This window comes from Mastomys coucha, unplaced genomic scaffold (assembly GCF_008632895.1).
Source record: "Mastomys coucha isolate ucsf_1 unplaced genomic scaffold, UCSF_Mcou_1 pScaffold14, whole genome shotgun sequence".
NCBI classification, from domain to species: Eukaryota; Metazoa; Chordata; class Mammalia; order Rodentia; family Muridae; genus Mastomys; species Mastomys coucha.
This window is the reverse complement of record NW_022196896.1, coordinates 93,982,090-93,994,813: the sequence shown is the minus strand read 5'-3', so window position 1 is coordinate 93,994,813 and position 12,724 is coordinate 93,982,090. Positions and strand designations below refer to the sequence as shown.

Below are 12,724 nucleotides of genomic sequence, written 5' to 3'. Positions count from 1 at the left end.
GCCTAGTCGGTCGTCAGTGGGAAGAGAGGCTCTTATTGTCCTGTGAAGGTTCTATGCCCCAGTATAGGGGAATGCCAGGGCCAGGAAGCGGGAGAGGGTGGGTTAGTGAGCATGAGGAGGGGAGAGGGAACAGGGACTTTTTTCGGAGGGGATACTGGGAAAGGGGATATCATTCAAAATGTAAATAAAGAAAACATCTAATAAAAAAATCATAAATGCCAGAGATAGGCAGGTTTCTAAGGTTGAGGCTGGACTGTTCTACAGAGTGAGTTCCAGGACAGTCAGGGCTATACAGAGAAACCTTGTCTTGAAAAAACAAAACAAAACAAAAAAAAAAACAAAGAAAAACAAAACAAAACAAACAAAAAAACAAACCATAAATGCTAGTCCAGACATTGACTGCTGTACCCATCTCAAGCCACACAGGGCAGGACCATTTCTACTGCTGTTCAGTTACTCCTGAGTGTTTCATGTACTGGATTTGTATCTGCTGTTGGTGTTAAGGCTATCCCGGACTGTGGGGCTATTTTAAGTTTCTTTCTGTTTAGTTGATATTAAAGTGGAAATGTAAGATATCTTGGTAAGTAGAAGAAAGTTAGATTTTTTATACTGAAGAAATGAAATAGGCAGTTGCTTTTCTTTTCCTGGGACACCTCTAAATATTTTTTATGTGTAGCTGAGATTCTCCAACGGTGTAGTAGAGACAAGAAAATAGTCTTTAAAGTTTCTTAGACTGGAAAGCTACAAAGATATGAACCTCAGTCTACAGCCATACCACCCTGAATGCGCCCGATCTCATCTGATCTCGGAAGCTAAGCAGGGTCAGGTCTGGTTAGTACTTGGATGGGAGACTGCCCAGGAATACCGGGTGCTGTGGGCTTAAAAAAAAAAAAAGATATGAACCTGAAAGACCTCTACCCCCATCTCTCTCCCTCTCTCCCTCCCTCCCTCCATATCTCTCTCTCTCTCTCTCTCTCTCTCTCTCTCTGTCTCTCTCTCTCATACACACACAGCATGAACTAGATTCTATTTAACTATTCACACATAAAGCATACATCAATCTTTTCTTTTTCCTCTGTCATCCTTTCAACTATTTTCCTTATTTTTTTAAAAATTGAGAACTTCATATAATGTATTTTGAATATTTACTCCGATTCCTTCGACAGTTCTCTCATATTTACCCAGACCTTTCTATCCTTCGTTGTGTCCTTTTTCCCTTTTAACAAAATACCCCATCAAGTCCAATTTGTACTGCTCATAAACTCCTGGGTGTGGGAGTATGGAGCATGGGCCATGCCCTTAAAGAAAACTGACTCTCCCTCTCTCAGAAACCACCAGTCAGTCCCCACTCCATAGTTGAAGTAAAAGCTCACAAACTTCTTCCCTCTTCATGCTACAATGTTGACTGAATTGGCCTTCTTTGGGCTATCTATGTGTGTAACTATGGCTGTTGTCTTTCTGTCACACCCAGAAGATACAACTTCAGTCTGCTCCCTCACTTCTGTCTCTATAATCTTTCTGTATCCTCTTCAGTGATGGTCCCTGAGCCTTGAGATGTCTGGTATAGATGTTTAATTTGTGGATATACACTATAATGACAATGATTCTTTGCATTTTGGCCTGTCATAAGTTTTTATGTCAACTACCTTCCAACACAAAGGAAAAGTCTGAGAGCTTCATCTATCTATAGATAGAGAGATAGAAATGTAAAGATCAGTTTGGTACTATATCTATTCAGCAGAATAGCAGTAGGTTCTCTTCTTTTTCTGAGGTATGCGCGTTCCTAAATTATGGCATTTGGCCAACGTTATAGTAGCAAGCATGAGAAATAGGTAAATCATAAGTAAGGTTTAATGCTCTGGATTATATACCCACCTCTAAGAACAATACAATTATACAGAAATAACAGGACATCTTTAATCTTAGCACTCTGGAGGCAGAGGAAGGCAGATCTCTTTGAGTTAGTGGCCAACTTGGTTTACAAAGTGAGTTTGAGGATAGTCAGGGCTATTACACAGAGAACTTCTGTCTCAAATAATAAAAAAAAACAGAAACAAAAACAAAGAAAGAAAAAAGGGAAGGAGGAAGAGAGGGAGAGGAAGGGAGGGAGGAAGGGAAGGGAAGGAAGGAGGAAGGAAAATGACCATAAGTATATTTCTGGAATCAGTCAATCATAAAAGTACAAATATGTGGGGAATTAATGTTAAGTAAGAACTAATTAATAAAGCATGTTATAGTCCTACAAGCTGGCAAGCTTTGCTGGTGACTAACTTTTGTCATGTAGTGTGTTCCTGAGAGACCCCTTTGTAAATTTATCTGTTTTGTTGTTGTTGTTGTTGAATGCTCCAAGGGAAAAATGTTTTGCTCATGCCAGCTTCTCAATTGCTGTCAGCTCCAAAGATTCTATGTCAAAGTAGAAAAGTTTGCATAACATAACTTGATGTTTTTCAAACTGTATTGATTTACTTTATATCTAATTTTTTTTCATTGGAATTATAGATCTATGTAATGCCATTTTTGATTTATTGAATATAAAGGTAAAAAATTGGTTATTTTCTCTTTGTCTTTTTATTCATCACTGTTTTGCTCGTGTTCACTTATTATTATTTATGTTATTCTCTCCTTTTTAGTTAAGAGTAAAACCTTCTACCTTTCCTTGATATTGCTCTCCAGAACTTACATAATTAGTAATCTATTTCAGTAAAATTTTATAGCAGTTTTAATAGATTTAACATCCCCCACAAATGTACTGTTGTTGGTTTTATAACTATACAGCAATCTTACAAGCCATTTGTATTATGGTCATTGCTTTAAGCAGCAATTAGTTAGCTCTATTTAGTGTCCATTTTCGTCATTTCTTAAATTTCTCATTCCTTCTTTCAGAATTGTGTTTCTCCTGGGTTCATGTCTTATAACCTTTACATTTATAGGAAGATAAATGTTTGATGATAAATTATTTCAGTTTTTATTTTTTTTCTAGAAAGTATCTTCATCTTATTTAATCTTTACTTTGAAAGATACTTTTGCTGGGAATAGAACTGCTTTTATTGTCTAAAAGATAATTATTTGATTCTAAAAATAATTTACAACAATTTCTTTGTCTCAATTTTAAAAATCAAACAATATCAACAAAAAGCCCTTCCAAATAGAATCACTCTTCAGTCGAACGTTTGAAAAGAGATCATTGTCATAATAGAACATGTTGAGGAAATAAAAGACAGAAAGAACAAGTTCATTTTTTATAGGCTGGCTGTAATATCTCTGGTTTGTGGCAATGAATATACAAAGAAAACATCATAGAGAATATGTCCGATTACCCAAATGAGAAACAAGTTATCTGCTTGAGAGCAAGGGAAACAGTGATGTTATAGGAAGTACCAAGTCATTAGTATATTTAGAAATGGCAAGGGAATTTGAAGAAAGAACAGAAAAAGGGCCTTGACAAAGATTTGCTGGTCTCTAATGGCAACCATCAGGAGACCAAAGACTTAGTTGGCACTGATTCATAAAATTGCTTTATTGGCTCTAACAAACTTCAGAATTCCAGATCTATCTCATGAGATGGATGCTTGGGAAGAGAACAGATGATCCAAAGATTCAAAAGCGTTGATGATTGTGAAGGGTATGAATGAGAGCTGTAGAACATTAACCAAAATGCTGAATTAAGATCAAGCGGAGCGAATTAAAATGTAACCATGAGGGTGTTGGACCTGGGACTGTGAAAAGGAGGAGGAAAAAGTGATCCACAGTTCTCGAGGAATGAAAAGAACAGGGGTAAATGACCCAAAAGAGCAGGGTTTGGATGGTGTTGTTGAATTAAAGTTCATGACATGTGGTGTTTTCCTGATGGATGCTATTGGAAGAAAATTGGATTTAATTGTAATTTGTGTTGGAAGTGGGAAGAAGGAAATTCTGTGTCTGTCTCCACCTTGCCTACAGCAGTGTTATAATTGATGGGGAAGATAAAATAAAGATAGGAAATGGGTGCAGGTTGATTTAGCAGATCGTTCAAGTTACTAGAACTAGGAGATAGATCTTTCGCCTATTGCCAGAGGCCAAAGCTCATGGGGTTTCCCTCTTCACTCTCATCATGGTACTCCCTAATCTCGAAGGAGCCAATATAGTAGGACACTTACATTTTTAATTTTAATATTTCACGTAAAGCAGCTCAAGTGATAAGTATTTCTGTGGCTGTGGTGTAGAAAATGGGAAATGGGTGAAGATGGTGACATTATTGTCACGTTAACTTGTGGGAAAGGTCATCTACATGCTGAAATTGCTCAGTAGATGATGACTGATTTTAATAGCAAAGAAGGCTGAAAGCCACATCTCCAAGTCCTCAATGAGTGAATAAAGGTGGTCCAAATAACAGAGGCTGACATCCATAAAGACCAGTCAAAGACAGCGTACTCAGGATCACGAAAGTTCACGAAAGCATGTTCTTTGCTTTAGGATTAAAAATATAGAAATTTCCAGAATCCCTCTCTAAGCCATCTTTCTGGAACTAGAAGAATGAAAAGCATCAGTCATGTGGGGTTGATGGAAAGAAGTGTTTTTAAAAGAACACCCAGCTTTCAAGTAAATAAATAGGTGGAAGGATGTTTTTCAGTGAAAGGACTAAGGATGCACAGCAGTGTGGGGGAAGCATATGCTCTCTAGCTGTAAAAGAGGGAAAGCCAATTGTGAGAGGGAGATGAGGACCAGAGAGGATAATTACATAATGCCTTTCTAAGCTAGATGATAATTGACCAAAGGACCTTGAATCTCAGTTGGTAGCAAAGCATGAGAGAAAAGAGGCATATTTGAACGTATTATCGTCACAGTTACTACTGTCATAAAGGTATTGGACTTTTCGAGCTTGGAATCACTGAATTTCTCATCATCCCAAATTACCTAGTCATTGGTATTTGTTAAGGTAGAAAACAAAGAAACACAACTGGATTTGCAGTTTGCGGCCTCAGTAAAGTTGGGAAAAGCAAGTTATGCTGTATATTGTTATTTATTTCAGTGCATGAATTTGGCTCAATGCATGTGCTACTGGGAGAGGCGGGAAAGAGCCACTTCAGTGTTGACCACTGAAGTTCAGGATCTTAGACCACATTATCAAAATTAATACACTCCTCATACACTTGAATTCTCTATGTTTTAAACCAGAAAATTATACATTGTACAGTGACTAATGGAGGGTGAGGAGGGTGAGGGACACTCGGTTAAGTATCCAGTGAGTAGACTGAGCAGTAATGATGAACTCCAAACTTTATTGTAGCCTGAGCTTCTGAAGGTCTAATCTATAGTCTTTTCCTGTGGTAATTAATTTTCAAGACGAGTTATGGACTGAACAAAGAGTTAAGCACACATCAAATCAGCAAGGAACAGAAGTCCACAAAAGCAGAAGCTTCATAACTTCTGAAGTATTAGAAAAAAAATTCCTCAAAATAAAAGCATGTGATACAATACAAAGGCCATTTGATTGAGAGGTATAAATGAAAGCAAAAGCAAGCTATACATGCATACCCTAGTGATGAATACAAGAGCTGTATCTGATAGCAATACTACAGTTGGAAAGCAGTCAGTTACTGCAGACTCTGAGTCATTATTGAGCCTGCTGCAGTCATTAGACTTTATGCATTGTATTTATTATGGCTAATTTGCATCTCTGACCTATGATTATTTTTCTTAATTTCTTCTCTTCATTTTTTGTTTGTTTGTTTCTTTTTTCTTTTTGTTCTTCATGGCTCCTGTCTAGCCTAAAACTTGATGTGTAGACCAGGCTGCCCCTGCCTTTGATTCTCCTTCCTCAGTGTTCTTCTCCTATTTTTCTAAACAAATGCAAGCTTTTTATTATAGATTAGGAGATCTATCCTTATACCTAGCAAGAATAGCATTTTAATCAAGAAAGTCATGGAATTTATGACTAAACAGACCATCACTGTTACAACCATATCTTTGTGAATATTTTTTGATTCTTACTTCATGTAAGAAAGACAGAAATATAAATAACCTTTGCTTAAATACAACCAAAGACTCCTATTTTTTTTTCTTGATGCTGACAACATTTTGTTACAGTTTGTTTTGTATCTCAGGGCCCTTTCTTCGAACATAAAGGGCAAACAATTCTAAAATTATTCATGTATGTTACTCCTAATCAGATAATGAACAATAACAGAGTTAAAATTTGAAAAGAAAAACTAAAATGAAGTATAATATTTAAAGGCATTCATGAATTGTGACTCACTTATTTTTCAGTTACTGGCAATTCTATGATAATACAAAGAATTTGAAATAATTTATTAGGAAAACACTATAGACATATTAAAAATTACCACATAAATGTTGTAAATAGGCCCATGAAGATACACTATGAAGAATAAAAATTACATTTGTCATTTACATGTTTCCCATTTTCAGAACATAAAATTAAAGGGACGATGTAATGTGGAAGCCACAAGTGATACAGAGTTTGAAAAGTGCCTTTACATAGGATGACTGAGATGAAATAGTATAGGGCTTAAAGAATTTGTTCCCTTTCTTACTTACTTAATATCTGAGTTATTACATATTCTCTACTAATATGTGGGTATTTTCTCACACTTTGGAGTGTGGTAACTGGAGTGACTCAAACACAGCCTAATACAAAGGGACAATTGGCACATGCTACCTCTGACCTGAGAGGTTAACACGGAACAGTGGTTTTGAGGAGGTAGAGAGGAGACTTCGTATGGATCGCACATGATGACTGTTCCAGTTTTCCAAACCACTTCATTTATGAAAAGGCAGGGGGAAGGGATTAACTTCACAGCATAAGATAAACCAACTTTGTACCATTAATGAGCTTGCCTACCTATCACAGAGACAATAATCACACCACACATTGTCTTTGACATAACCTACCTCTACCTTTCTACGTGGCAGTGGCTAGAAGAGGTAAGTTCCCCAGAGACTTGAAGATGGTGCCCAGACCGTGCAGAGAGAGAGGAGAGCAAGCACTGGCTGAGAGTGGAGGGCAGCACATCAAAACAAAGAAAATACCAGTCTGTTAGTAACATTGGAGAAAAGAGGAGGGATTGCTCAAAGACCAACAAAGGGTATCGATGATTCTGGAATATCATTCCCAAAGAAGGGGGCTGGGTGCTAGAAATCCTGTCTCGCATGGACGGTCTTTTACTGCGGCATGAACGGGTCTTGAAGACTTCAGGCATATGTTAAAGAAGACAATTATATCAAACTAAATGGCCATTGACACTCCAGTCAGTCCAGAACATAAACAGAATCTTGAAGTGTCCACATGTTTTCTCAGTGGATCTGGGGAATAGCGTCTTTCAGGGTACCTCAGTGTTGTCATTGATAGGCTTAGGTGTGGCAGCCTTCTGGTAATGCCTAACTCGGGATGTCACCCTTCTGGCCATATCTCACAGTGGAGATTCTAGATTAGACTGTTTCAGGTAGTTCAGTCTCGCCCATGTTCAAATACCATTAAAAAATCCTTTTTTATTTTTTTTTTAACACTGTGGAAATTTTCAGTAAAATGGAAACAAATTGCTATAAGTAAACCATTTGTCACAGTCTGATTACTTTGCAGCCACTCTGGGAACACCAATTTGTCATGCTAGATCAAGATAACCATAGCCTGACTAGAGGAAATGGCTTTTTGCCTACTAGTTGTGATTTTTTTAAAATGTTCACCCAGAGAGACGTGCTCCACGGAGTCTACATGTTCCACTCCAGCTGTGTGAATGGAGAGGGAAGCTAAGACATTCAGAACAAATTGCACCATCTACAAGCATTTGTAGGCAAAACAATTAACTACAGTTAAATATAAAACTCAGGGTTGTTAAAAAATACATATACATTCAGAGCACAATAATTCATTGTGTATGTTCAAGTTATTTAAATGAACAAAGCTGAAAGACCTGCCACACAGTTGGACAAAAGAATAGAGAACCATCAAATACGTGTTTTAGCCACATTAGAATCAAACGGGCGCTTGAGGGGTGCTAGTTGTTCTACTTGAACAGGACTACAGGTTTGTCCTCTACTCTGCACTGCACATGAAAGTGGGAAAGGTTTTTCAAGTCAGAGTGTTTGATAGCTTACATTTTTGAGACAATTTAAGTTAGCTTCAAAGAGATGAGAGAGTCAGGCAAGATTTTTCCCTTGCTTTTTAACAGTTGCTGGTGTAGGCCACACAAGTCAGACATTCCTATCCAGGAAATGGCTTTTGCAAACACACAGAGCTTTTAGGTCTCCTTCTGTGTTTTCAGACACAATGACAATGGTCAGGTTTTTTTCTTCTCTGTGGACTCACCAATTTAGAACTCACCAATTGTGCCACTATTGGTCATAGTATAGAATATTACACACATTTTGTTTTCTTTTGTAAACCTCATAGACATGAGAGGTTGGCTAAGAAAGTCAAGTGTTTTTGCAACGCGCCATTTGTTCTGTGAATTTTGGGGGGTGGAGGTGGGGCATGAAATTCCAATTGACAGCTTTACTAGTCCTACAACCTGGTGTGGAGTTGACATTAATTTGAAAATATTTTACAGTGATAATCTAGACGGATCGTTTATTATGTTTTGGTTATTTTCTCCAGGACTTTGCATCTCATGCTTCAGAAGGCTTTGATCATATGCCAGAGTATGCCTCTTTGACATAGAATGCTTTCCAAATGCTTGACATTTGGCTTTTACACTAGTCAGATATTATCATATATCAAGAAAATATAACCTTAGTTCCATCAAATATCAGTGATGAGTATTTCTGGAATTCATAAGAGGAGCCAAGTTTGAAATATAAAATGTTCTTTAACCCCTAACTTTATGTACTTTTAGAACTGGGTCTTGGGTCTTGGTGCTCATAGGAGTCCAGTGGTTGAGAAGTAGTAATGGAAAGGGGAGAATTTTTACAGATTAGAGTCACTGTTTTTGTGTTAGCTTGGTAACACTCCTTCTCTGCAGAATGATGTGGCATAGAAATGATCTGTTAGATAACATAGTTTAATCTCAATTGGTTGCTACATAATATCTAGATATTAGTATGTGTCTAACCCTTTATCATCTATCCACCAATTTACTCTTACTTTGACTACCATAGACTCAACAAGTATGGGTGAAAGTCCATTTAAATGCTAGTGGTCGGTTCCAGTTTATAATAAGATTTTCAATGGAAATAATTTTGAAGATTTGTCTTATTCATTTACTCATTTATTTTTACTTTACGGTTTATGGGTGTTTTCTCTGCACTTATGTCTGTGTATCAGATGTATTCCTGGTGCCTATGAGGGCCAGATCCCTGGCAACTGGAGTGATAAATGGTTCTCACTCCTCAGATACATGCTGAAACTAAACCTAGGTCTTTAGAAAGAGCAGCCAATGCTCTAACCCACTGAGCCACCTCTTCAATCTTAAGATTTATTTTTATAATAACTTATATGAACATGTACAGGTGCCTGCTGAGGGGAGTACTGAACTCCCTGGAGACGGAGTTACAGGCCGAGTGAGCTGCCCTTTGCGAGTCCGGGGAACTCTGGAAAAGCAACAATTGCTCCTAATCGCCAGGCCATCTCTCAAGTTCATCAACTGAAGTTTTTAATGGGTAACATAACTCTACATGATGATTCCTTTAAAACCAACCAAAAGCATAAAAGTGATATAAATACTAGCTTAATTTCCATTTTACTGGAAATATGGGCGTTCTACAAGAAAAGCTAAATACTCACTTGTGCCTTTTATAATGCTAAATTTAGGAAGGATTTCCGAGGCTTTTTGACAATTTATTTAGAGCGCTTAGTGATACGTAAGGTTCAGGAAGTTTGCCACAGCTCAGACCATATGAAACATTTCCGAACTTGAGCAATGCACAACGTTTGCAAAAATGATGAAATGTCCTAAAATAGCATTTAACTTGCAGTTTACCACCTTTGATATTTTTTTTCCCCTTTGTGCCATATCGATCTTGCTGCTTGCTGTGTTAGCAAGAGAACTCAGGGCTCGTTATTCAGCACTATTTAAATGGAGCTGAAGGAGCTCATTTTACTTATTTTCTTGTTTTCTGTTTCTGTTCCCATCTAATTCCATTCAACAACTTTTAAGTTAGTAAGGACTGCTAGCGGGGCACTGGGTTACCTTGTGCATTTTGTGATCTGCAGAGCTGTTCATCAAATCATAGGTGCCTAGTGGAAAGAAAAAGTCAAGCGAGAATCTGTCACTCAGCCAGTCGAAAGTTGAGTGTTCAGAACAGAAATGTAAGGTTTTATTTGCCTAGTTGCAGGCTTCCAGCTCACTGATCCTGATGACAATTTATACCTTTCCATCTGTATATGCCCTTGGTTGAAGATAAAACCTTCACTTTTACTCTGGGATCTGATTGCCAACCATGCAAAAATCATTACTGATAAGCCTTATCAAAACTTTCCTATAAAATGCTGTGTTCTGTAAGTTCCTTTGGTTAACGTAATATTATTGCATAACCCTATGCTTCATTCAAAACCTGAATCATTGCAACTTAAGAATGTGTCTCAGCCAAAGTTACCTACTGGCTATCTTCTTGCATAGATACTAAGTAAGATAAACACAGGCCATCTATCTCCAAGATAAATTCCTTTTCCAATTGAAAATTTGATGAGACATATCCATTTCTAGTCTTTGACTGAAATTATCTCATTTTAATAACTTGGACTTGGTCTACAAATCTGTATTTGAAAAGGGGCAGATCTATATCACAATGCCCCTTGCTCTGTCTCCTCCCATCAATCTGTCGTGTACCTCTGCCACAGCAGTGACTTCAGGCTTGTTGGCTGGGTTTCTTGAATGCTCACTTCAATGTGCCGGTGACCTTCAGCTTTCTCCCTGTATCTTCCTTGACACTTGAGGCTGTTGTAGTAATCTGCGCAGTGCTCAAGCATACACAACTACTGCGGCTCAGCTCCCTTCATTCCTGAGAATGTTCATTTCTTCCACGGTAGTGGAGTTTGGGGAAGGATTGAAGGAGCTGAAAGGGGCGGGAACCCCATAGGAAGACGAACAGTATCAACTAATCCGGACCCCTCCGAGCTCCTAAAGGCTGAGCCACCAACCAAAGAGCATACATGGGCTGATCTTGTGGCACATATGTAGTAGAGGATTGCTTTGTCTGGACTTAGTGGGAGATGATTCGCATAATCTTGTAGAGAGTTGATGTCCCAGGGAAGGGGGATGCTTGGAGTGCTGAGGTGGGGCTGGGGAGATGTGTGAGAGGGTGGGGGAGGGGTTGGTATGGGAGGTGGGAAAGCACCCTCTCAGAAGCAAAGAGGAGGGGGAAGGGGGTGAAGAACTCTTGGGGGGGCCTGGAAGAGGGCAAAATTTGGAACATAAATAAATAAAATAATTTAATAAAAAAAAACAGAAGCTGGGGAGACATTCATACAGTACAATATCTGTCTTCAAAGTCCAAGGATCTGAATTCAATTCCCAAAACTCATAAAACACACACACACACACACACACACACACACACAAAGAAATAGCAATAAAACAATAACAACAACAAAAACAAGGCATGGTGCTGTGTACCTGTAATCACAGTGCTGAGGAGCTGGGGGCAGGCCAGTCATAGGAGCTTCCGAACAGGTCAGCCTAGCATAGTTGGTAAAGCTCAGGCCAATGGAGTGCTTATGGAAAATGACTCCTGGCCAATGACAGTTGAGCATGATGTCTTAGTCTTGCTATGCACTTGCACACATGTGTATACTCACACACTGGATTGATCTCTCTCTCTCTCTCTCTCTCTTTCTCTCTCTCTCTCTCTTTCTCTCTCTCTCTCTCTTTCCTTCTCTCCTCCCCTCTCACACACACACACATACACACAGCTTCCGACACATACGTTTACAACTGAATAAATGAAAGTAACAAAATCCCAGCCTTACACTGGTGGATGTAGGGGTCCTTCACCTCCTTCAGGTGTCACTTAATTGGCATGTGGCCTCAAGCACCTCCAGAGTGTGGATCCTGATCTAAGTGAGCATAGTTGTCATTCATGGCCTTATGCCCTGTTTCCTTCCCCGCACCTCAAGGTTATTGCAACCTTGCAACCTCCTGCCATGTCCACTGTCACTGGAGCTGTTGTCACCAAGTTCAGTCCCTCTTGGAACAAGGCCAAGGTCTGAAAACTGCCTTTCCACCCTCCAGATCCCTGGGACTCAGATGTCCTGAAATGCTTGCTGTCTCTGGGCTTTGTAACTGAGGCTCTGAACCACCAAGACAGGCCAGCTGAGGGCTGAGCAGATACACAGGTTGTTACTGTGTTGTGGGCTTCTTTTCCCCAATGATGCTTCCACATGTTTCCCTTTCAATCCAGTGAGATCATTGTATAGGCACTCAGGCCTTTTCCCCCACAGAAGGTAGGTTTTCTTGTCTACCCAGGCCCTATCACTCTCTGCTGTTTTCCCTGTAGATCTGCAAAGCTAATGTAATTCCCCTAGAATAAAAAAAATCTAACAACATGACATTTTTTTTTTCTGTTTTAGTTTTTTTTTTCACATGTTATGGCCAAACCAACCAAATGCTTCATCACCGTAATACCCGTGCCTTAATGTACCTGCCATGATCAGGATAGAAATCTACTGCAGAGCCATCTACACTTTCCTTATTTTGTCTGTAGCTGCACTATTTGTAAGTGATTAAACTAGTTCATTCATTCTAATTGCTTCACGGTACTTCTTTATACCTGCTGAGCAAATATCTATATG

General features: G+C 38.8%; 1 non-coding gene across 1 annotated transcript; it reads left to right on the top strand.

Moving 5' to 3' along the window:
- The first annotated feature begins 761 nt into the window (after window positions 1–761).
- LOC116089689 lies at window positions 762–880 on the top strand. Its single transcript, XR_004118442.1, has one exon. It is a non-coding gene; the product is annotated as a 5S ribosomal RNA (ribosomal RNA).
- Window positions 881–12,724: the final 11,844 nt, after the last annotated feature.